Raw genomic sequence first — 24,648 nt, 5'->3', positions numbered from 1 at the left:
CTCTCTTTAAAGCGATGCCTCAAAAACTGGTGTCTGACAAGTTTTTAAATTGTATGGCACTCTGGTAAAGAATCTGTCCATAATGAACCCTTGAATGTAAAAATCAGGTTTAGAATTGCAATTGCCTTTTCACTATGATCAATGTGGACATTTGAAGACTCAGCTCAAAATCAAGAAAAAATTCTAATTTAATTATTATAATGTTCTCTGCAAACATGTCTTGAAAACAAAATAAAAATTAGATATTCAATTTAATTTACTGTCCAAAAGAGAGAATAATTAATAGTTATCCATTAAGGCTGACCCCACCATGTTGATATAAATGCAATATTTAACTATTAAAGACATTTCTCACTTCTTCTCATGAAGACTGCATTTCCACAGTGTCTATGAGGGCTTTCTCCTACACTAACCACAGCGTTAGAAAATTTAAACTGATTAATGACTGATTTCTCACAATCGAAACCTGGAATATCTGGGTTTGATACTGTGATATAATATGTCGTTGTTTATTTGTTAGGCCATTAGGAATATTTACTAGATGTTTAATATAATGCCAAATTAACTTTTATAAATTTAAATACTGCATTCTTAAAAAATATTCACTTCAATATCTTGTTAGCATTTCACTACTACCATTCATTTTGCAGATGGTTAAAAGGCATAAAACACTCCATCTTTTCTCCTTTGGAGATAAGAATCCTAGACTGTGTCGTATATCTCCTCAATTCATGACAATTGAATGTCATTATTTCCTTAGGAAAAAAAGAACAATGAGAAATATTAAGGGTCCTGTTATCATGTGCTTCTGTATGCTTAGCATGTAAAATACCATGAAAGGCTAGAAATTATTATTATCATATCTAATGATACTGCAAGTCTTAATTACTGCCATTGATGTGAGCACATAATACCAGATCATTTTCTCTTTGTCTCTGTTCTCTTTCCATTTAAAGCCTACGCCATACTGTCCTTTACCCTTTGGCCTCATTTTTTTTTTTTTTTTTTTTTTTTGGCTGCAAAAAATGAAGACCTATTTCACAATCTGGATTGATTCAACATATTTAAGCCCATTACAAGGTTTTTAAAATAGCTAATAGGTTGGGAAAAACTTTTTCTCCAAATAATTTAAATGCAAAATTAAAAAATGAGCGTACTATTGATTCTCTTAGAATGACACTTCTAAATGCAAAGTTCTTTAATGCCTTACGCTTTTTCAATCATATGTTGATTGGCTGAAAACCTAGTAGTCTTTTGTGTGTGTATAATTGCCTATCTGTTTTCATATTGTTCTAACTTCCTTGGTCTTCCTCTAAGAATCATACAGTATGACTCTAGATAAACCAGTTCATGGTGATTCTCAAAGTAACTTTACAAAAATACAAAAGACACTGGAATGATATCCCTAACATTAAGAATTACACATTAGAATATTCCATTGTACTCTTTAAAAATAAAAATGCTGGCTGTTTGCTAGTATTAACTTGTTATTTTTAATTATAATATTCCCTAAGTGAATATAAACATAAAGCCTGCAGTAAATGTCTAGTGTTTATAGTTTATAGATAAAAATATGGAAGCCATGTGCAGTGATGCATTTTACTCATCAACACATTCTGAAAAGGTAGGTGTGTGGAAAACTAATGACAGCACAGAAAAAAAAAATACGGAAGTCATATATAAACACAATAATGCATCCATAAAACTTAAAGTAATGGTACTAGTTTAATATTTTCAATGATATTGTTTTACTGAAACTAAATGAGCTTCTTTTATATATTAATCCAATATCATGGTGAACCAATCTGAGAACGTACACCACAATGTACTCCATGAATTTTTTTTTAAAGAGTTAAAATATCATCTCAAAAATCCTTCACTGGGAATATCCCATTACACGTGGTATCCATAAAGCCAGACTTCATGCAATGCAAATATGGTACTAAATGCTAAGGCACAGGACTTCTAAGAGCTTGGCATAACTAATGCTTTTCTAGTTATTCTCTCACTGCTTTTCACTATTCAAACTAACGTGAAACTTTTTTTATAAAATTCTTCATGGAACTCTTTGGACTTCCTGTAGCTCAAATGCATTATCCTTAGGCCAAATTTGTCTCTCTTTTCTCATTAGCCCGCTACGATCACTTTGTTACACTGTGCTATTTTTTTTTTTTTTGGTATTAAATCAAAACCTAAATTGATTGAATAACTTAAATATCAAGCCATAGTGTATGAAAATCATTGCTCATTGCAAATTACTGGAAAAATAAGATTTTAAAAATAACTAGTAAAATAATTTCACATGAATGCAATAGTAGATATAGAATATTAGCTTTTTAATTTTAGGATATATCAATTTAGCGGCAGCCAATATGTCCTCTAATATGTGAAGGAAAAATGATGTCACTTCAGGTAACCCCTGGGTCCTGAATAGTCATAACCATGAAAGCAAATGATGGGACTAAAATCAGACTGAGTACTTGGGTACAAAGTGGCCATCCATAAGCCAAAATATTCTTATATAAACATTTTATTATCATCGAAATGAGAATCCAAATACAAAATTACTTCAGCCAAAATATTTCTCCTATTGTGTCTTTATTATACAAATTGGCCTTAACAAAATAGATTAATTCTGAAATGGAATTTGTTTTACAGAGACCACTTTTAGTCATTACCTGATAATTGAGAACGTCCTGTGAACCAAATAGAAGAGGACAGCTTAGTCACACACAACCACTTTGGAGGCTGAGCGATCAAATTGGAAATTTGTGTTTTTTATCTATCTCTGGTGAATGCGAACTTTGCTGTAATAGTAATAATGCATATACGTAATGATGTTTTTATGCTTGTGCTAGTGGTAATTACAAAAGCTCATTACATTTTTAATTTTGTTAATTGTTGTAAAATAAAATGGAAGGTACACATATGGAGAGAGATTCAAAATAATTATTATAAAGGATAGTGCATTAAAAAGCAATACGTCATCATTTGCATCCATTGGATATGAAAAAATAAAAAGATTGGCATTGTTGAATGTGATTTCGAATGCTTACTGTATGTCAGGTACTCTCATAAGTGTTTTACATATATTAATTTATTCAACTCTCACGATATTCTTTGAAAATAGGATGATTATTGTCATCATTTACTTCTAGTAATCTAGAATCCATAGATAGGTGGTTGAATAAATTATGATATGTTAAAACTATTGAATCAACACGGCCATTTAAAATGATATGTGTTGACATAGAAAGACCTATAAAATATGCCACTAAATGAAAAATTCAAGTTAAAAATATGCCTGCATTATTTTTGCATTTACGTGAAAGGAAGAGAGGAAAGAGAAGGGGGAGAGGTGGAAGAGGAAAGAAAGAGGTTTATAGGCAGATACAGATCAATGCATAGAAAGGACACTAAAAGCATTTTGCTGAGGTTACATCTGGGGAAAACAGTTGAAGTCTAGAAAGGAGAAAGTAACGACTGTGTAAATTTTTATATGGTCTGCATCTTTTAAAAATAAAGGTGTGTTCGTGTTTTATTTTTATAACCAGAATATTAAAAATCAGTGACATCTAGCTTCTGATAATGAGTCTGCTGAGAATGAGCCCAAGAGAGAAAGACAATTCTGCCTTAATTTTTCTGCTCAAAAAAGAAACTCAAAATGTCTCTTTTTCAGGAAGCCTCTTCATTCAAACAAAACCTCAGAGCTGTTTTTCTTTTACTTTTGTTTGAGCAAAGTTGCCACGCTGATGCACGTACGTAGCTTTATGCACCCATATACCTATATTAGGTTAAACCTTTTGAAATTGCCATTTTTATAGATTAAAGATAGTTGAATATCGGCAATTTTGTATGGTTCAAACCCTCAAAGTATCCAACTAACATCTAAATTAACTAACGTGGCACACTTTCAAGCTGTTCATGTCTAGGGGAAAAAAAAAAAACCCATAATTCTATTCATTTCCCTAAACAGACGCCAACGGAAATCTCCAGCCTTGATTCTTTAATTCATATGTGATGATATTAATGTTTCTGATTTTATCTTTTTAAAATCAAATTTTTATCGAATTGTAAAAAAATTAGGCCTCAAGTTCCATTTTGTTTTCTCAGTTCCTTGAACTCTTCTAATTGTCTTGTCGTCCACCGTATCTGAGCCAATTCCTCCTGCAATTACACTTGAGACAGTCATCCCCTATCTTCCCAATTCAGTCCCTTTAATACGCTGATTCCTATTATCTTTCTATCCAACTGGGATTTCCAATCCATTGATTCTTTTAATCTCACTCACTGGATAGGCCTCCTTCCCTTCTTACCCTGTTTAAATTACGTGGACATTCATTATATCCATTTCTTTGAATTCCCACAAAATTGTCTTGGCCATTTCTCCCTTCTGTATTTTCTTTCGGCTAAACCACGGTTCGGGGTAAACCCAATTTTCAGTCTACTGCACACCTGCATCCAAGCAGCTGAAAGCGACCACACTGACGGGCTCGATTTTAAATTTATGACCACAAACCTCAGGCGGACCCTGACTGCTGCTTGTCATTCATATTTTGTTCCCCTGGTCCATTCGCTCTGCACTTACAAGCTAATATTTCATACTGATCCTGCTTCCTCAACTCCAAATACCTCCTAACTCGCCCTCATTCTCCACTGATGACCTTGCTTCTAATTTACTGAAAAAACTCAACTCAACTCAACTCAACTCAACTCAACTCAACTCAACTCAACTCAACTCAACTGAGCAATCAGGAGTTTCTGCCAACCAGCTCTGCTACAGCTACCGCCTATCAGTATTTGCACCATTTAACCCGCCTTTCTGCCAGTACCTGTTAGTGAGCTCTGTTCTTTGCTAAAGCCAGTCTCTCACGGGCATACTTGATCACACCCTCTCCAAAGACAGAAAGTTCCAGCCCTTCCCCCCTCTATCACTTGCTTCATTAGTTTTCCTATCGTTCTTGGAGCATGGCAACTTGCACAAAAACTCGTTATTTCTACATATTAATACAAATCAAATAAACATTTTCTCTTGATCTCGCTTCCTGTGCCAACTTCTGCCCCTTGTCTCTCTTCTCTACTACAAAACTCCGTGACAGTGGTCTACATTCACTCTCTCCGACCTTCCTCTCCTCCAACTTTCTCTTAAACCCGCTTCCATCGGACTTTAGCCCCATCTCTCAATTAGTCACCCTTATTAAGATGCCAGTGGCTTGCACATGCTCAACACATTACTGTCCTCATTTCTTTCTTCTCATTTTATCTGTCCTGTCATCAACATTTGACAATTTATCATGCCTTTCTTCCTAATGCAAATCCTTCGCATGACTTCCAAGAGACCACAGCCTCTTAATTTTTCTCGTCTCATTTTTTCTCATCTCTTTTTATAAGTTCATTGCATGACAATCTCATTCACCTCATGATTTTAAAAATTATCTATCAACAGATGAATCTTGGATTATCTTTGGCTCAAGCTTCACTCCTTAATTCCAGGAGAGAATAAAAAGTAAAAATGATAAAAAATAAAAATTAAAAAAAAAAGCTGTCAGCAACTTTGTTTATCTGTTTGTTAATGAACAAATTATTTATTTCACTTAACAAATCACTGGCATTTTCCCATGCCATTAGATACCTTTTAAAAACATGATTTAAATAATTACATTGTATACCACTTGGGGTGAGGTTGGGCAACATTAAAAATAATAACAATGGCTCAAAGAAAATATAAATTTATTTCTCCCTCTCATGAAAGAATTGCACAGGTTGATAGTTTGAGGTTAGTAGAACAGTTCCATAAAATTGATAGACACTCCTAGCCCTGTTAAGCTCTTTCTTTGTCATTTCTGATATGTGGCCTTCAACTTTCAATGGGATAGCTCCTAGAACTCCCATCATCACGCCTACATGTCAGAGGATGAGTTGACCAAAGGGCAGAAGAGAGGCATGGTCTCTCCTTTTCAACAAAACCTTCCAGAGGCACCATATAACTCTACCTTTACACCTATTGGCAAGAATTTAGTCATAACCAGCTTTAAGGGACTCTGGGAAATATAGCTTTTTGGCTATGTATTTATGATCACTTAGTATCTGGGATTCTGTTTCAAAGAGAAAGGGAGAAATAGATATAGGGAAGGAACTAATGATCTGCTTCAAAAAGTTTCATGTGTGAGGAGTACTTTAATAAAAGTCTTTATTTTTTAATATCTTGCCTTTTCTAATATTTTTGTTTTTATAATAAAAATATCTTGTGTAATAAATTCAATTTTTAAAATTATGTTTTTATATATAAACCACATGGTAATTCTAATTTTGAAACCCTCCAAATTCAGCATAGATATCAAATTCATAAAGGATTACACTCACTTTTTTTTTAATTTTAGGGAAAACGTAAGTCATATTATAGGACAAAAAGCAAATTCTATACCTGGCACCACTGTAAGATATTTTAATTATCTAAAAATCTGTGAAAGAATCAGTCAACGTAGAAGTAATAGAAATAATTTCTGCCTATAAATTGAGATATATATATATATATATATATATATATATATATTCACAATTTGCTTAAAAAAAAATTTTTAAGAAATCTCAAACTGTTTTTTTTTCTCCAACTAGGCAGACTGATTGGCAGTAGTACAAGTGACTTTTCTAATTTTTCAATCCATATCTCACTCAGATATATATGTATAGTATAATAATGAAACCAATACTTGCATTACTGTAAGATATTTCCAAAAGTCTACATGTTAATATATTCGAAGATAGAGAAACACAAAAGCTAACTGAAACATCAGAGTAAAATAATCTACCAAGTAAAAATAAAAACCCAGCTTCTACAGGTTTTTGAACAGAAAGAAGACAACCACATCTCCCTTGTATATTAAAGGACATAATTTCACTAAGAAAAATCTCAAATCAAAAACTATTAATATTTTTTACCATTATTGATAATATAAGAACAACAATTAATAAGAAAAGAAAAGCTGTAGTTCTGGTTTAGTAGCTGAAATATTAGAGCTCATAGAAAAAATTCCATTATTCGAACTTTGTACAAATGCCTAAATTTGATTTGTCTTTTTCTCAATTCAATATCTCGTGGTGCGGCCTCTCATGAACACGAACTGCCGATATCCATGATGTGTTGCTTCTTTGGAGCAGGGTTTGATGTTTAAGAATAAATGACATGAGCCACTAGCCTTGATTTTGACCTGGTTTAAAGAAATACTTAGTCCTCATTAAGGTCTTGTTGTAGGTGAAATAGTGAATTACATTGCTTACTCTTACATCCCTTTCCTAAAAAGCTGTGAGGTTATATATATATATATACATATATATATATATATATATATATATATATATATACACACACACATATACACACACTTTTTTTAGATTGGAACTTCTGATAATAAACATGAAGTCAACACATCACTGTATTTCTTTAGTGTTGGCCACTTGGGAAAGTTCTCATTAGAGAGTGACAGCCACAGGCCATTTTCCCTGTTAAACTCAGATGAAAACTAAGCTACTTTGATCCAATCCTTTTGAAAAGATAAGACTGGTGTTATGGTTAAAACCTCAGCTGACAGATTTCAAATGGGACCACAGTTTGAAGCTCTGGGGTTTAAGAGAAAGAACAAAGAGCTTCTGAATCTGCTTACAATGAAGCAGCTCATTTAATGAAATAAACTGCATGGAACCTACACTCTGCTCATCAAATCAGGCATCTTTTAAAGGAACAGTCTTAATTGCTCAAGCCACTTGGTTAGAATATTTTTCAGGCTAATTACCTGCCAGGTATCATTAGAAACATTAATTAATGGCCCTTTAGAAATCACCTATTCCTCACAGCTTCATTTGTGAGCTATCCTACAAAATGGCACCCAACTGCTGACCCGCAATAAAATGTCGTAGAGGACTGTCCAGGGGCAAGGGCAGTGTGACCCAGCCACCATACGTTTTATACGCTCACTATTATGCAAAAATGTGCAGTGTGGGTTGTTAGTGATGTCTCAGGATCCGGCATTCTCTCGCTGGCCCGCCGCGCTCCCTGGTTCCTGGAGGAGTATAAACCCTCTAGGAAAGTCCTCACTCTTCGTTTGCAGCCAGAGCACTGCCTCGAGTGAGTCCCCTGATGACCTCTAAACCCAAAAGTTGATTAACCGTGACATTAACAAAGCTTAACCTTTAGGGCCTCTCGTCTAATTGTTATTCATAACTTTATATTATTTTTAATAGCACTCGCCCCCTCCATTGTATAATTTTAAAGCCACGCAAACTTGGATTTGCCTAGGAGATTCACATGCATGATATGAAAATAAAGTCAACCGGAAGGTTTTGCTCCTTGAACTTAAGTCTATGTTGGAGAGAGCCATGAGAATCTGATCCGACGCACACCGCTCAGGTGGCACTGTTGGAAGAAGTCTTCCCAGCTACATCAGTTAAAGGATTAGCCTGCCCACTCCCGTCTCTCCCCAGCTCCTTGTTTTGCATGTTTTGTGACACCTGTAACTAACTAGCATCATACATTTATTTTCTTCCTCCCCACTCGGAGCATGAGCTCCAAATGGGAAAGGACAGAATTTGTATCTTTTTACCACCGAATTCCGAGCACCTAGAAAGATGGCCACTATGTAGGCTAAGGTGATCATATAACTAATTGTCCAAACAGGGACATTTTTGAGAATAAAAGGGAGTGTTATTAATATTGATACTAGGATATCAATTGTAAACTGTGGAGGTTTCAGGAAACTGGAACCGAAGTCACTCCTAAGCAGGAGGAGGTGAGAGGAAATTACTTAATATCAGATAGTCCTCTCCTTGCTTAGCTTCCCCTGGGGTCTGGCATAAACCACCTTGCCCTCTTAAGGCTGGGAGGAGACCCTTTAACTAAGAAACTCTCTTTAGTCCATTCCGTTCTTCTAGAAGGCTGATGTTCTCTCCTGGGAGCTATTTACTGCCACCAGCACCCCAAGCCCACCGGGGTATATTTGGCAATATCTGAAGACATTTTTGGTTGCTACGACTGGGAACGTGCTACAGGGGTCTGACGGGTAGAGGCCAAGGATGCCATTAAACATGCTACAATACGAAAGGCAACTCCTAACCCCAACACAGAATTATCTGGCTCAAAATGTGAAGTGCTGAGGTTTAGCAGCTGTGAAGAAACCAAAGAAGAAATGCCCATGAAAGCAAATATCCTCATTCAGTTCCATTTTTAATGTTATTATTCTTCCCAAGAACTATTCCACTCCTTAATATTGTTACATAATTAAGTATTCTTTTTTGACCTTGACCCAGGGCAGAGCTGCTTCTTTGCCCTGAATTGTTGAGGGAATGGTTGAGGGCAATGAGGAAAGAATGGTTAACAAAGGTGGAAAAGGGTTAGGAACATGCCAGAATAAGTTAGTTTCTGCAAGGAACCTGGAGCACATTGAATAAAGTGTGACCGACACATACTGTACTATACCATTATTATGTGATAATGGAAATACAGCAATTTTACTAAACAACAACAATAATAATAATTTTTATAAGTTCCAGAATGTATATTAGGCTTTGGAAGGATTTTCCACGCACAGTCTCATTTGATCCTCAAAGAGATTTTCAAGGAGAGTTTCTAATGATCACTAATCACATAGGAAGAAATTGAGCCACAAAAAAAGTATGATTTGCCCAAAATTACTTATCTAGAAAGAGCTGAATGACTTAATGGCCCAAAGAAGTAAAAAAATAGGTGGGTTAGGAAATACAGCAATTTTACTAAACAACAACAATAATAATAATTTTTATAAGTTCCAGAATGTATATTAGGCTTTGGAAGGATTTTCCACGCACAGTCTCATTTGATCCTCAAAGAGATTTTCAAGGAGAGTTTCTAATGATCACTAATCACATAGGAAGAAATTGAGCCACAAAAAAAGTATGATTTGCCCAAAATTACTTATCTAGAAAGAGCTGAATGACTTAATGGCCCAAAGAAGTAAAAAAATAGGTGGGTTTGGTGGGAGCTAATAAAACACAACTTTTATCCAATATCCAGTGGTGCTATCTACATATTTCATGTCATTTCACTTAATCCTGTGAGGTATCAGTATCTCCATTTTATGAAGGAGTGAATGAAGGCTGTGGTTTGCTTGTCCTCACCGAAGTTCAAAACCATCTTAGACATCCTCTGAAAGGCTCCTTCCCAAGAACTACCTTGTTTCTCTATGTGAACTCTTTTTGCTTATTTTTATTTATTCATTCATTTACTTCAACACATTTAATTTTAATATAACCACACAATGCAAGACACACTCCTAGGCCCAGGGAAAGCGACCTTGAACAAAACAGCGTCTGCCTTAAAGGAATTTAACTGAACTTAAAAACAAAACAAAAAACTTGCTTAGATATTCATTTCCTTCTCCCTGGGAACCGAGCCATTACCCAGCCATTCACCCTGAGAGCACCAGCTGGCACATGGTGTTCAGAGGTGCTGGGAAATTACTGTGTAACTCTTTACAAATTATTTTTGCTATGTTATGTTGTTTTGAAAATGTTATGGTGTTAAAAGAGTGAGGTAAACCCTTTCAGAATTTTTCTATAAGATTCAGACTGGCTTGGAAAACTAAGTTACTAACAGTGCCACTGATCTTTTTTAACACGAAGTAAATTTTAAGGAAACTCTGAGCTGAAAGAACAAAAGGAACTAGCCCATCAGGTTAAATAAATATGAATAATGAGGGTAACCTAGGGAAAAAGCATGGTAACAGACAGGGAGTGGAAAAAAAGTCTAAGTTTTCAACACAAAAGAGGAACTGCATAATTCTGTCACATAATAATCAGTTGTCCCTAGGAGTCGACATCCCATCTGAAAAATAAGACATATATTATAAAAAAGCTTTCAATTGCTTGCCTTGTCTGAGTCAAGCAGATGGAAACAGAACAGGTCTTCTGAATTTGATCCATAAGTCTAAATGCTAGTTTGAATTCTGCCTATTATGTGCCTACTCTCTAAAATATAGAAAGAACTCTATGATGCGTCAAATGATGATGCGTGCTATGAAGTTAAAGTAGACAGGACAGAGTGGTGGAAGATTTTATTTTTGATAAGGTGTTAATGTAAAGACTCTCAGATAAAGTAACAGAGACTTAACGCCACATTTGAACACATCTGGAGAAAGCGTCCCCGGCACAAGAACAGACCACGTGAAGAGTTTGAAGGGGAGCGGTGCTGGACTACTTAGGGAAGCAAAGTCAGCGTGGACATTTTACCAAGAAGGAAAACAGCCTGAGGTGAAGTCAGAAAGGGAGAGGAGGCAGAGGTCACATAGGACCCCAAAGGCCATGGTGAGGACACTGTGAGATGTGAAGATGTCAGAGGATTTGAAAAAGGAGCTAATATGATCTGGCAAACGTTTATTAAAAATTGCTCTGTCTGCTGTACAGGCCCAGGCTCTGTGGGACATGGGTAGAATCAGGGGACCGGTTAGCTGACTTTGCCAGGGTGGGGGTGGTGAGGGATGGTTGAGTTCTAGATATATTTCAAAGCAGAGTGTTTGGATTGGGACAGAGGGAATGTGGGCTGTGAGAGCAAGAGGACAGTAAAGAATTGACTTCAAGATGTTCGGATTAAGCAACTGGCAGAATAAATGGCATTTACTGAGAGGAGAAAGACTCCGGAGTAGCATATTTCAGAGCAAATTCAAAAGTCCAGTTTTGGAGTGTTACATTAAGATGTCTAAAGAGCATCTAGGCGTAGATGTTAAATTGAAAATTGAATAGGTGAGTCTGGGGTTCAAGACTGAGATCAGGGCTACACTTATCAAACTGGGACTCGCCAGGGAAGACATGCTTCATCAAGCCTTGAGATTAGTAGATAGGAACACTGAGACAAGGGGGAGTTGAAAACTCAGCCCTAGGGTCCTGTAATTTTCGCCATTTAGAAAGTGGAGGTAAATCCAGCACGAGCGAAGAGCAGTGAGGTATGAAGAGGACCGAGAAAGCGACCAAAAGAAAGAGTGTTTCCAGAAGGAAGAGAGGAGGAACAGCACCGATGTCCCTGAGTAAGACGTGTGGGCACCGCGTCGGGTTAGCTGAGATGCCGGTGAGACCGCATCCCGTGGAATGGGAGACGTAAAAGCCTCAGGGAAATGCGTTCACGAAGCAAACAGAAGTGAAAACCGTGGAGGAGTTTTTCTGCAAGAAGAGAAATAAGAATAAGATGGGGCTGAGGGAGGATGTAGGAGTCAAATAAGGTGTGTTTTTTTTGGTTTTTTGTTTGTTTGTTTTAATGAGACTTTTACAGATAAAGACAGTGACTCCGAAACTTAAAATCTAAATTTCTCAAACCGATTCCAATGTCTTTCCCACATAAACTTGTCTGTCAACATGGGTAGCATCTGTGGCTGATTGCAGGGAGGGTAGAAAGCTGGCTATAACCTTGAAGTCTACCTCTCTTTCAATATTCAATCATTCATCCATTTTGCTCATTCATGCAACAAATTTTTATCGGGTGTTTATACTATGACAGGAATCGTAGTAGGCACTGAGGATAAAGAGTTAAAAAACACAGACAGGGTCCCTGTCCTCAACAAGTCTCTCTAGCATGGAAAATTGACACTAAACAAGAGCAAAGTTAATTATGAAAGAGGACACAGGGGCTTATGTGGAGCCATCCCTTATCAGGAGGAGGTGAGGCTGCCAGTCACGCAGAGATCCCACGAGAAGGCCTGAAGAATGAGTCTGAACTAACCAGATAAACGAGACAGTGCCATGAGACCATTCTCAGCAGCAAAGGAAAGAGCTCAAGTTCAAAGTTAAAGAGAATTTCACATATTGGAGGGAACCAAAGGAAGTCCTGTGCGACATGAATAAAATGATCAAAGTGTCAGAAAAAGAGGTGGGAGCAGGAGGAGCTGGGGCACAATCCTGAAGAGATTAGCCACATTGAGCATTTAGAAGGTTAAGCAGAAGGAGATGCAAATACATCAAATTTTTAGATTGGCCTTCTGGTAAACTCTTTCCCACCTTAATGTCGTTACAGATGTTTTTCCCTCTGCCTGAAACGCTCCGCGATTTTCCTGTAACTGTCCTATTACCATCTTTGAGGTCTCAGTTCACTTTCCCGAACACCGTGAATAATGCCAGACCTCGATATTTTTATTCACAGCCTACTTGTTCAAAAGATATGATCTGCCACAACACTTATCTATGCTTTACTGTCACATTTGTGGTCTACTTCTCCAACTCAGTTGCAAACTCTACCAAGTCAGTGGTCTACGTGTTTTATGTAATACTATATCCCAGGTAATGGACACGTAGTAGACACTCAATAAATGAGCTTAAGTGTATGTGAATTTATTGGCTGTAGTCACACAAAAGGGGAAGGAAAAATCACGGAGGTTGCCAAACTCCAGTTCAGTTCGAGCAACAGGCAAGTTAGAGTACATTGGTGGAGAAGTAAGTATTAAGAGAAGAATGATACTAATTTTTAATATATTGGATTGGAAAATGCAAGGAGAAAAATGGCGGAGAACAGGACTGGAAACAAAGTCTTCAGAGTCTTTGGCCTATAAGTAAAAATGGCTATCTGTGGAAAGCCAGAGGATAAGAAAAAGGGAAAGACCTAAACCAAATCCACAGCTGAGAGGAAGAGAAGGCAATAAAACATCTGGCGAACAGTGGGAATAAACGGAGAGACACGCAAGAAAAACACGGTATTGTGGAACGAGGATGTTTCAAATAGCTATAAACGTTAAACAGTGACAGATGCTATGACACCATCGAAACGATGTAAAGATAAAAGTGCCCATCGAATTCAGGGACATGAGGTCTTCGGTAACCATGGCGAAAGCAGTGTGGGCCGAGGCAGACTGCTGCCAGTGAAGGAGTGGGTGAGGGCGAGTGTAATCTGCTTTTGGGTAACAACGGTAAGAGTGTGGCGGGAACCGTGGCAGTTCACTGGTTGGTGAACAGGTGGGTTGGTTGGTTCTTTTTTAAGATCGGCGATAATAGAGCATATACAAATTCTGATGGGAAGGAGCTTGAGGAAGAAGAACATAGTGAAGCATTGGACCACTCAATGCCGCAAGACCCCTGACAAGATGGTGGGTACGGGCACCAGAGAACAGGGAGGCGCATTACCCATACGCAGAAAAAGAGGTGCCAAGTCAGAGTAAAAAGAGAGGAGAAAGGAAACATTAGTTTCCTCCTGCAGATAGTTTTGCAGATTTGATGGTAGAAATTAGAAAAGTCACTGATGCCTTCCTATTTCGCTGTAAAATTAGTCAGTGTAGATATTCGCCAACCTCTTTCCTTCTTACCTGAACTGCTGCAAAAGTCTGAAGACTTCTTGTCCCCAGACTTGTCCCCCTGTCGATCAGTTGTCCCTACTGACACTGAATTGGCTGTAGGGCTGACTACGTCACTCTTCGACCTCAATCCCCTCTTCCGTTTATGTGCATCTCTAAAAAAATATCGACCTTAACACATTGTATTGTTAATTACCGTTGTTTTGAGGGACATCGGCTTATTAATTTTGCCCTTTTGATGCCTAGTCGAGTAGCTGACAAATGACAAATAGAGATTTGTCACCCATGGCTCAATAGAGATTTCTTAAACATATTAGCTAACATTGAGGAAATATCACAAATGACTTCTGATGAACTGTTTAGCTTGATTAATAGGTTCAAGCCTATATTCTTATGTTTCTTTAATCCTGTTCCAAATTATATGTATGTTTGTCTTTATCATCTAGAAACTGCTTTTGAAAGCTGCGCCGCTATATTGTAATAAATTGAAAAAGTGTTTGTTAATATCTACTTATGCAGTAAATTATCTAGGTCAACCAAGCCTGCTAAGGAGATGTAAGATCATCTCTGTTACCCAATGATAACACCGACATCTAGTGGTTATTAATCTGATTTTTGGTTATCTTAATTACCTCAAAAAGCAAAGCTAGTTTAAAAATTTGTTCAGTACTATATAAGCACTGGCTTGCGCATCACAGGTATCATTAGTTAAATTCAGAAAAAATACATTTGGGATGTAGAGCACTTTCAAAAGAAATCGTCTTCCATGAAAAAAAGAAAAAAAAATGAATCTAGAATGTGAATTGCCCACGGTTTCTGACTGAGTGGACCCTGAAGTGTTTTTGTAGAAAACACTAGTCCCATGGGTCTTAATAATTGTTACTTGTGGTCAAATAAATATTCGACTTTTCCATCTCTATTCTTACTCCTTCACCTTTCTCCCTCTCGCTTTTTTAAAAATTTCCAAAACACTTTGCACCATTGGAGTCACTATTACTTTACTTATTTACTTGTTTATTGTCTGTGTCCTCCCCTGGAACATGCGCTCCGTAGAGGCAAGGATTTTTACATGTTTTTTTCTTGAAGACGGCTTGGCCTGTAACAGAATTTCGATGAAATACCTGAGATTGAATGAAATAAATTTGAGGAATATTGGATAAAACAAAGTTAAACAGTAATTCTACTGTGGGAATTCTCAAGGCCATTAATATGCTAATGTAAATTACAAATCCAAAGAGGAGCATATAGTATTTCTCAAATATCCTTCCTCCCACACAGCCTTTTCATATTACAGGATTACTGTTCCACTGAACACATCTTGGAAAAGGCTGGTCTGACTCATGGGCCTGAGACTTGAAATTCGTTCACCTTAAATTCTGTATTCCTGCTATACCCTGTGGAACTCATATTTCAAATTAACATACCATGTAATACTGAGAATATGCTAAATTGAGGGGAAAAAACACAGGGGGACAAATTGTACCTTTAATAGTGAGTCAAATAATACGGAGAGGAAGTAAAACCTATTCCAATGACTGGCACATGAAGAACTGTATTTAAATGACATTTATCTGAATTCAGCTCCTTCTGAACTCATGGACTATCAAAATTCAAGTTGAAATTACACGGGAAATAAAAGAAAGAACTTGTCACGTGGAGAAATACAGATTGCATGGGAAGCATGGCAAAATAATTGCTCACTTTCATCAGAGAAAACACAGCGTGATACTTAAGAAAGACAAGTCATTTTTAGTGGCTAGTTATTTAAAGCAGCAAAAAACCCGGTATGTTAACCTTTAGAAATAAGCTTGCAAAAATATGTAATGGAAGACCATGACCTCTTAGCATCCGAATTCCATTCTATTTTAACTAAGTCCTTTCTGCTTCCTTCCATTCTTATTTTAGTAGCTGCATCGGAAACAGAGAGGATCCATCTTGAAAACTGATTGCATGGTGTTGTCATCTCAGCAGGCTCGCCATCTCCATGGGGAGAGCAGGTCGTTCACACAACCGGGCACAGTTTGTTAAATCCTGAGGAACGGTGAGAAATGCAGTATAAAGCTAAGGCAGGGCTGTCCGTTACAAGACAGACCCAGAGTCTATACAGCTGAGTTAAATTGCCTGTCATTGTTCCACATAGAGAGCTGGTCATACAGACTTTGCATTACTATTGAAAGCACTGTCTATTTAATAGGAAATTTCTTTAAAGTAGAAGTAATTGAGGAAAGAAAACACCTCCGTCCACCAAAAACAAAACAAAAACAAAAACGAAAACAAACAAACAAAAAAACAAGCTGCAGAAATTTCTGAAATACGTCTGCTCAGTTGGCAAGAGTTAATCACCATCAGTCTAAGGCTTGATTTTAAAAATTTCCCAGAAATCCTAGAATACGGGTTGACCAAAACAGTTTATCTCTTCCTTATGACACTTCTCTTCCATAAGGGCGTGTGTGGCCATATGTTCACAAGGAGAACTAGCTTCCTCACGGGGTTCTGAAGTAATAGATGATGAAAACTTCTGAAACTGCAGATACGTTGCGAATTTCTGTATTCCATGATGATGAGAGGAAAGAACGGAGAGCAGGCCTCTCGTCCGGGAGAACGTAGGTTCGCTGGGCTGGGACTGCGGAGCGCCCACAACAGAGCCGTTGCCCTTGGCCATTTCAAACGGATCCATAAGCAGTGTCGACGGCAATGAGAACTCTCCAGCATCCAACAGGAAGCTCAGACCCTACTTGAACATCTCCTCAGTGTCTAAGTTAAGGCTAATAGATGTGCCTTCAATTGTCCTCACGTCTCCAAATTGTTAACACACCAATTTGTCAAGACGTTTGTTTAAAGAGTATCAAATACAAACTATTCAATAATCTGGTTTGTAATAATTGACTGACCAAGCTAATTAGGAACCTTGGAAGAATTCTTAGAAACAAAATGTTTAAAATCTGACATCGCTTCAAGAACAGACAAACGTTCTCTTCTGACCCACCCTCCCTTTCCCCACCTTGCTCTCTTGCACAAGCCAGCCTCTTCCCTGCCAAACGGCAGCTCTCTCCCTTTACACTAATTGTGAGTAAAAGAGATGGTGCACACAGATGTGGTTTTCTTACTCTGGCCCTGCAAGCTCCGTCAGACAGTGGCCCGCACGCTCAGCTTTCTGCAGCATTTGAGGCTACACGGAACTGCACTTATTAGCTCCCAAAGCCCTCTTCCTATAAGCAGATTCACATCTGGCTCTCTGTCACGAGAGGGTTTCTCTGAGAAGCTCCAAGCTGCCTTGAACTTCATGACAATCTGCTCTTCTGTTTGCTACTTGCAAATGTACCCGCTACACATTGTCTCCTCTTCATAAGAGAAAACAACTGGTCAAGAGGAAAACCGTTTGCTTGGTGTTCTCTCAATTTTGCTTGGTGTTCTCTCGATTTTTCTAAGGCATGTAGAGTTCTGGACGACTGTGACTAGGCATGGGGATGAGAGCTGTGGGGGACACTAAGCCATGGAGATTTCCAGGACCGCTCCTGGTGACTGCACTTGTGAGAAAGTACTTCATCTGATGAAAGAGTAACAGCTCTGGGCAGTGGTTTGAGGTGCTAACGTCACCATCATTCGTCTACATAAGACCCCTCAAATTAGAAGCTATCTTACTGTTTGATATGAATATTCGGTGTCTTCTTACTTTTCATAAAGTATAAATAAAGGCACCCCTTAAAAATCTTTGCTATTTTTATCCACAGTCCAAAAACTGGTGTGCGTATTCTGTAAAAACAGCTCCAGAACTTCCAACCAATTCTCCCCATCCCCTGCCCTCCCAAACACGTCCTGCCGAGTCCATCCTATGTGTATATTCATTCTGGGGTCCCTGTTGAGACACAACTAGCTGTATCAATGATCTTCATGCTTTGACCAAGAATTGAGATTTTGTATGGTGTGAAAAAGGTATTTCTGGTGTGATGCGCAGTGGGAAGATGTGACTCTACCTGCACTTAAAGCCAAGTTAAAATTTGAAAAGACATGGGGCTGCCTTTCTCAGGTGTGACCATGCCAGCTCTCTCAATTCTCATCATGACACATGCAGATCAATCTTTGGGGCCCCCAGGTATCTTTCATATGATAAAATAGAGGGGTTTTTTTTTCCTCTAAAATATAACAGTTGATGTATTAAAAGCTCAGTGAGTTTAGTCACTTTTTATCTTTCCCTTTAAATCTGAATGATTGTACTCAGCTTTTAAGGTCTGTGCCAGCTAACTAGGGCATTTTAGTAATCTATTTTTAATATGTACCAACTTCTGTTCTTTTTAGTTCTGCCTTAAGACATACTTTTATCTTTACTGGTATGCAGAGATCATCAAAAAATATAAGTTCTCCATTACATGACAACTCATAATGAGTCTTAATGAAGCTTGGGAACAGCTGTTTAGAAGCTCTCGTAGAATAGCTTCCCAAGCAGCATTCACTTACGATAGCCTCTCTCGGCTGCACCATCACTCAGATCTCGGACCTCACCATAGATATAGAGAGAAGGGTGAGAATGAGATCTTTCTCCAGTTTCATTAGGTATTTTATTTTAATCAGAATGCTAATACACTATTATGAATTAGCGCATTATGAACCATCAGCTCAATGTCTTTCACTCTTTTAATTATATTCCTCTGAGGAGCTGAAAAGAAAGTCAATGTTACTATGCAAATTTTATAAGAATTCACGTCCTGGATGAAAATGAGGGTAGAAGAGAGCACGCAGAACCAACTTTTTAATTATATTGGAAACACTTTGCAACTGCAAAATGTCGAAAATTAAGCTTAGCCCCAGTGATTTCAAATAAGATTCACAACCTGATATTTAAAGGATTTTAAATTCACTACATAGGTTAATATGTGTGAAGAACAACTAAAACAAACTTCCAGTATGAACTTAATCTCATTCTTTTTTTCATTTACACTTTCAAATGGACTCATCTAGTTATCCCAATATTTTCCCTCCATATCAAGAGCCTTAGAAGAAAAGTTAATGCTGATAAAAGCTTCACTATCTTGTTTACTCCAACAGTTCGTTTCTTGTACACGTATTTTTTTACTTCTTCTTTTAACTGGTTTATTTCATATCAATTACTCCTCTAGATGACACCATTTCCTCTTGCCTTTACAGAGTGCCACGATCTGCTGGATGCTAAGTACAGGAATAAACTAGCACCTGGCCCAGTGCCTTCTACGGAATAAACACTGATGGCTTGCTGACTTATCGAAAGGGTATCTCTAATCTTGAGAATACTCAAGTCATTCTCCTATGTCTTAAATTATTCTTCTGGTTGCTTAAATTATGATGTGGAGTTTAATTAACCAACCACACAGAGCTCTGATGGATTCGCCATGGTGTACAGTCACAATAGCATTGCATGCTTGCTAGACATTTATGAGGCGCGCTGATGAGAATTTACTGTTCTTTCACCATAGTGACAACTTACACTTGCATTTCTATCATTTCTACTATTTTACGTCACTATTTTTATTCCCAAAAGTTTTCTGGCAACATATTCCAAACTAAAAAATCTAATATGTTTATAAAAATAGACATTTGATTTTTATATATGGGACTAATGTAGGTGTTTTCTTCTTTCCTTTGAACAATCATATAAATACAACCAAGAGAACAAGAAATAGAAACCCGATGTCCACCTTCGATGGAATTAAATGACATCTGTAAGTCAAATCGCAGTACATGAGAAAAATTCGAAGAATGTAGAAAAAATCAAAAAGAAGTATAGGAAGAATCCATGAGAATACACCCATGGCCGTAGTTCTCAAAGAAAGGCATTAGAGCATTATTCTCCAAAGCAAGTGACTTTGACTTGTGGCCAAAATCAACAATCCTTCACTTGTATAAATGAAAATGGTGTTTGCACCGGTAGCAAGTATTTCCTTGACCAAGTCTACCATTGTTTCTAGAAGCAGGGAATAGAGAGCTAAATAATAAATCACACACACACACACACACACAGCCATAACTGAAGGAAGTAGACTGTTTCTGAAGCAAGCTAGAGATGGATGAGAGATCATTTGCACTGCTAATATCAATTTCTCGGAATAAATAATAGCTAACAAACTCATTATTTTGTTTCATTATAAGAATTGCAGTTAGCCTGAAACGTGGATTGCAGAACTTTTTCTATAAACCAGACCGCAAATATTTTAAGCTTTGTGGGTCACAAAGCTTAAAGAGGAGGTACAGAAGACTTCTTCGTTCTTCTTTACAATCCATTAAAAATATAAACCCATTCTTAGTTCACAGATCATGCCAAAAAAACCCATTCTTAGTTCACAGATCATGGGCCCTATTAGTTACATGCTATAGTTTACTGACCTCTGGACTAGAGCAGGAATCTGATATTTTTCTCATGCAACCTCCCCAAATCACATAAATAACTGGTCTAGAAGGAATTAATGCTATTCAAAGATGAAAAATTTAAAAAAACATATAAATAAATATCTGTATACGATTATACCAACACAAAGTTAAAAAAAAAAAGTAGTGAAAAGTATAGCAGGAAAAATTACACTCAAAGAATAACTTTAATGAATCAAATAAAAATATTGAATTGAATTTTGTAGAAAGTCAGTTAATTAATCACTTATATAAACAGAATCACAGCAGAGACACAATATCCAAATATAATGTAAGTTCTGAGATGAGAAATTTCTTCTTTTTCACTGTTCTGTTACTAGTACCTAGAATAGTGCCTAGCACTCACTAAGTGCTTCCTGAATATTTTTTGATTGAATACATGAGTGACAAGGCAATTAAAGAGAAAAATGTATAACCTGGCACAATTTAGAAAAGAGGTAAACAAAAACTAGAGATGAAGACCACTTTGGAGGAAGAAGAAAGGATGTTAGTTGTGAAAACATAGTAAAAGACAAAGAAGGAAATGATTAAAAATAACAAAAAGGAAAATAGAAAATGATACATGTAGAGAAAAAGCATATACAACATTTGAATAGTTAGAATCCCCAAAGGAAACATATTAAATAATAACAGAACAGATATATGAAAATAAAATTCAGGAAACTTTCCTGAATAAAAAAGGATATTTAAACTTATAGATTCTGAGAGTGTACAATGTCCTACCAAAAATAAACAAACAAATAAATGATAAAGAATAATACTATGACATAAATTTATAATACCTATAAAGATAGGGACAGATAAAGAAAGATAAAGATATTGTTGAAGATATCTTTAAAGATGTCTTGCCTTTTAAAGATAAAGAAAAAATTATTTGGATATCCAAGATAGAAGATCAATACACTTGAATCAAAAAATAAGTAAGGCTGGTATCAGACTTCCTCCTGTAAGGCAACGTCTCACATTAAAATCCAGTGGAGCAATTAAGTCTTCAAGGAGATCACCAGAGTATTATCCAATAATTTAATTACAATTTGTACTGTTCAAGTATAAAGATAATAGATAAATAACACTAAGTATACAATACTTCAGAGAATAGAGCTCTCAAGATACCATCTTATCATCTTAAAGTAACTATTAAAGGACCAACCTCAGCTGATTAAGTAGCGAGCAAAGAAACAGTGGCAGAGGACTGATAGGGAGCACCAAGTCTAGTTAAATATTATACTAGGACTAAAACAAATATACGGGGTTATTATTGCAGAAGAGAATGCAAATACTATAAATCCAGTATTGGGAAATGTTATAGATAACAAAAGCTGGAAAAAGAAGAGAAAAGAAAGTAGAAGTTAGTATAAATGTCCTGACTTCCTCATTTTACATCTACAGGTACAAAAGCTACAAGACACGTGTACAAAAATACTCAGTGCTGCATGGCTTATAATGCAAAATATTGGCAGCAACACAAATGAACAATGAGAAGAAACTGGCTAAATACTTTAAAGCATATCTATATAAGAGAATACTGTGTTTATTAAAAGAATGAGACCACTTTATAAACTGATAAGGAATAATTTCCAAAACATGACATTAAGTTAAGCAAAAGCAAATTGCAAACCAGCATAGAGAATGTTAGCATGAATAGATAGATGGATGGATGGATAGACGGATGATAGATAGATGATAGATAGATAGATAGATAGATAGATAGATAGATAGATAGATAGATAGACAGACAGACAGATAAACAGATGAAAGAAAGAAAGAAAGAAAAAGAAAAAGAAAAAGAGAAAGAAAGAAAGAAAAGAAAGAAAAAAGAAAAAGAAAAAGAAAAGAAAAGATAAGTGAAAGATGAAATTAGAGAAGAAGAAAAATGGACAGGGAAAGGAAGGAAGGAAGGAAGGAAGGAAGGAAAAGGAAAGGAAGGAAGGAAGGAAGGAAGGAAGGAAGGAAGGAAGGAAGGAAGGAAGGAGAAGGAAGGGCAAATGAATCTCTAGAAAATTATACAAGAAGCTGATGTCAATGATATATCATATCAGTCTCTAACAGAAACTGTCCTGTCTGGGTGAAATTGTGTTGTGGAGAAAAGGATAAATGGAAGGATCCACATTAGGTTAACATGAAAAAGGTCAAGTAATTTCATCAGACAAACATAAAGCAAAAACAAAATCCAAAGGGATGAAGTCAGAGGGTTTCATATACGGATAAACGAATGAAGTGGCCAGTTTGACACTTCAGTCTATTCTAGACACAGGGCCCAGAGAAGGAGCTCAGCAGTTTGAGGCTTACCACAGAAAACCGTGATACTGAAATGTGACCCTTTTCTACTCATATCTCTTCTCCTAGAAAATTATGACAGAAACTCAGCCAGTCAGACAACCACAACTAGTCAAAGATGAACTCTGCTGTTTGCTGTTCTCTTGCATCTAACCTAGAGATGATTTCTGCTCTGACTGGCACCATGTTGCTAGCTCCCAGAAGGGTAGGGTACTCTTCCTGTTTCTGTTTTGATTGCTGTCATCCAATAAATGGTTTGTTTTTTGTTTGTTTGTTTTTGTTTTTTGTTTTAAGGGCTTCTGTGTCAAATATTAATTTTAACTGGCTCTATAAAGGTTAGAAGGAAATAATAAATGGAGTCCGGTGCTAAAAGGTGCCAGTTATCTCAATAATGTCAGCCTAACTAGCCATCGACTGGGAATTTCTAGAGTCATTTGGGCCCACTCCAACTCTGGACAGAGGTTTGATTCAAGATGGTGCAATTAAAATTCTTTTATGAAAAGAAAACTATAGTTTACCATACACTTAACCACTTAACTTTAGCATAATTACATAAAACTCAATATAATTAATATGGGGTTATAAAATAAATACCCTATTTCTATTCATAGAGACCTAACAAAACTCCTCCATTCAGCTAAAGGATAGTCTTTCTTTTGGTCTGGTCTGACTTCCTCCTCTTACACTTTTTAATTTTCATTTTGTTTCTTAACACCTTTTTGTCCCACCGTTACCTGCTCTCATACCATGTCATTTGACTAGTAGTACATCACGGGCATTGTTACGTTTTTTTAAAAATCTTTTTTTCTAAAGATAATTGCTTAATTTTCACTTTAGGTTTTAAGTTTTTGCCAATTGTATTTCTAGGGAGACTTTGGTTTCCTTTTTTCTGTCCCCAAAGATGACTGCTACTAGCTACTCGTAAACAATGAGTGATCTTGTAGTTTTGCAAGCCTGGGTTAGATATTTCGCATTTCCTGCCTACTTTCCTCAGCGAAATGTTTGTTCCTGATTTTTCCCTTAGGTACAGAAGAGGAATGTTATATTCTGGGTCCAGAACCTCCTAAATGAAGTCTGAACTAAAACACGTTCCCCCCAGGGATGAATCGTAGACTCTGCTATAATCTATAAACAGAGACCGTGGCTATTATCATTTAGCTATTTATTATTCTTTACTATTAAAAACCTTTAAGTGCCTTAGTTCTCTATTTCATCCTATCTGAACAAATAGAATCCTAACCTAAACCTTTATTTATATATACACTATGTAGTATTTAATCTAAAGGCTAATATTTCAATAAAACATATATTCTATAAATATATATATTTACATGTAAATATATATATAAACATATATTTGATATTTATAGTATATATATATATGTATATAGCAAAGCTATTCTTATTTTAATTTTTGGTTATTGATAACTCTATACTATTATGGTTTGAACTAACAGGGGTAAAATGGAAATTCAGGATGTAGATGGAAAACTCCACTCCACAGTCCCTAAATAGCCTCAATGTAACCTTCACTTAAAAAAAAAAAAAAGGCATCATGAATTTTACTCCTCCCATCTCTCAATCTTTTAGCTGTTGGAAATGGTGGTGATACAAAAACAAACAAGCCAAAAAACAAAAACAAAACACATGTTCAGACCTGGTTGCAAATTAAAATGTTTTC

The 24,648-nt window shown here is 36.6% G+C and overlaps 1 non-coding gene across 1 annotated transcript; it reads left to right on the top strand.

Annotated features, from left to right (window-relative positions):
- Nucleotides 1–1,584: 1,584 nt before the first annotated feature.
- Nucleotides 1,585–1,654, top strand: LOC120616288 (small nucleolar RNA SNORD63). Its single transcript, XR_005656572.1, has one exon. It is a non-coding gene; the product is annotated as a small nucleolar RNA SNORD63 (small nucleolar RNA).
- Nucleotides 1,655–24,648: the final 22,994 nt, after the last annotated feature.

Source organism: Pteropus medius, unplaced genomic scaffold, assembly GCF_902729225.1.
Source record: "Pteropus medius unplaced genomic scaffold, Ma_sr-lr_union100, whole genome shotgun sequence".
In the NCBI taxonomy this organism is placed as follows: Eukaryota; Metazoa; Chordata; class Mammalia; order Chiroptera; family Pteropodidae; genus Pteropus; species Pteropus medius.
Note: the sequence above shows the minus strand (reverse complement) of the source record. Positions and strands in the feature narration are given on the sequence as shown.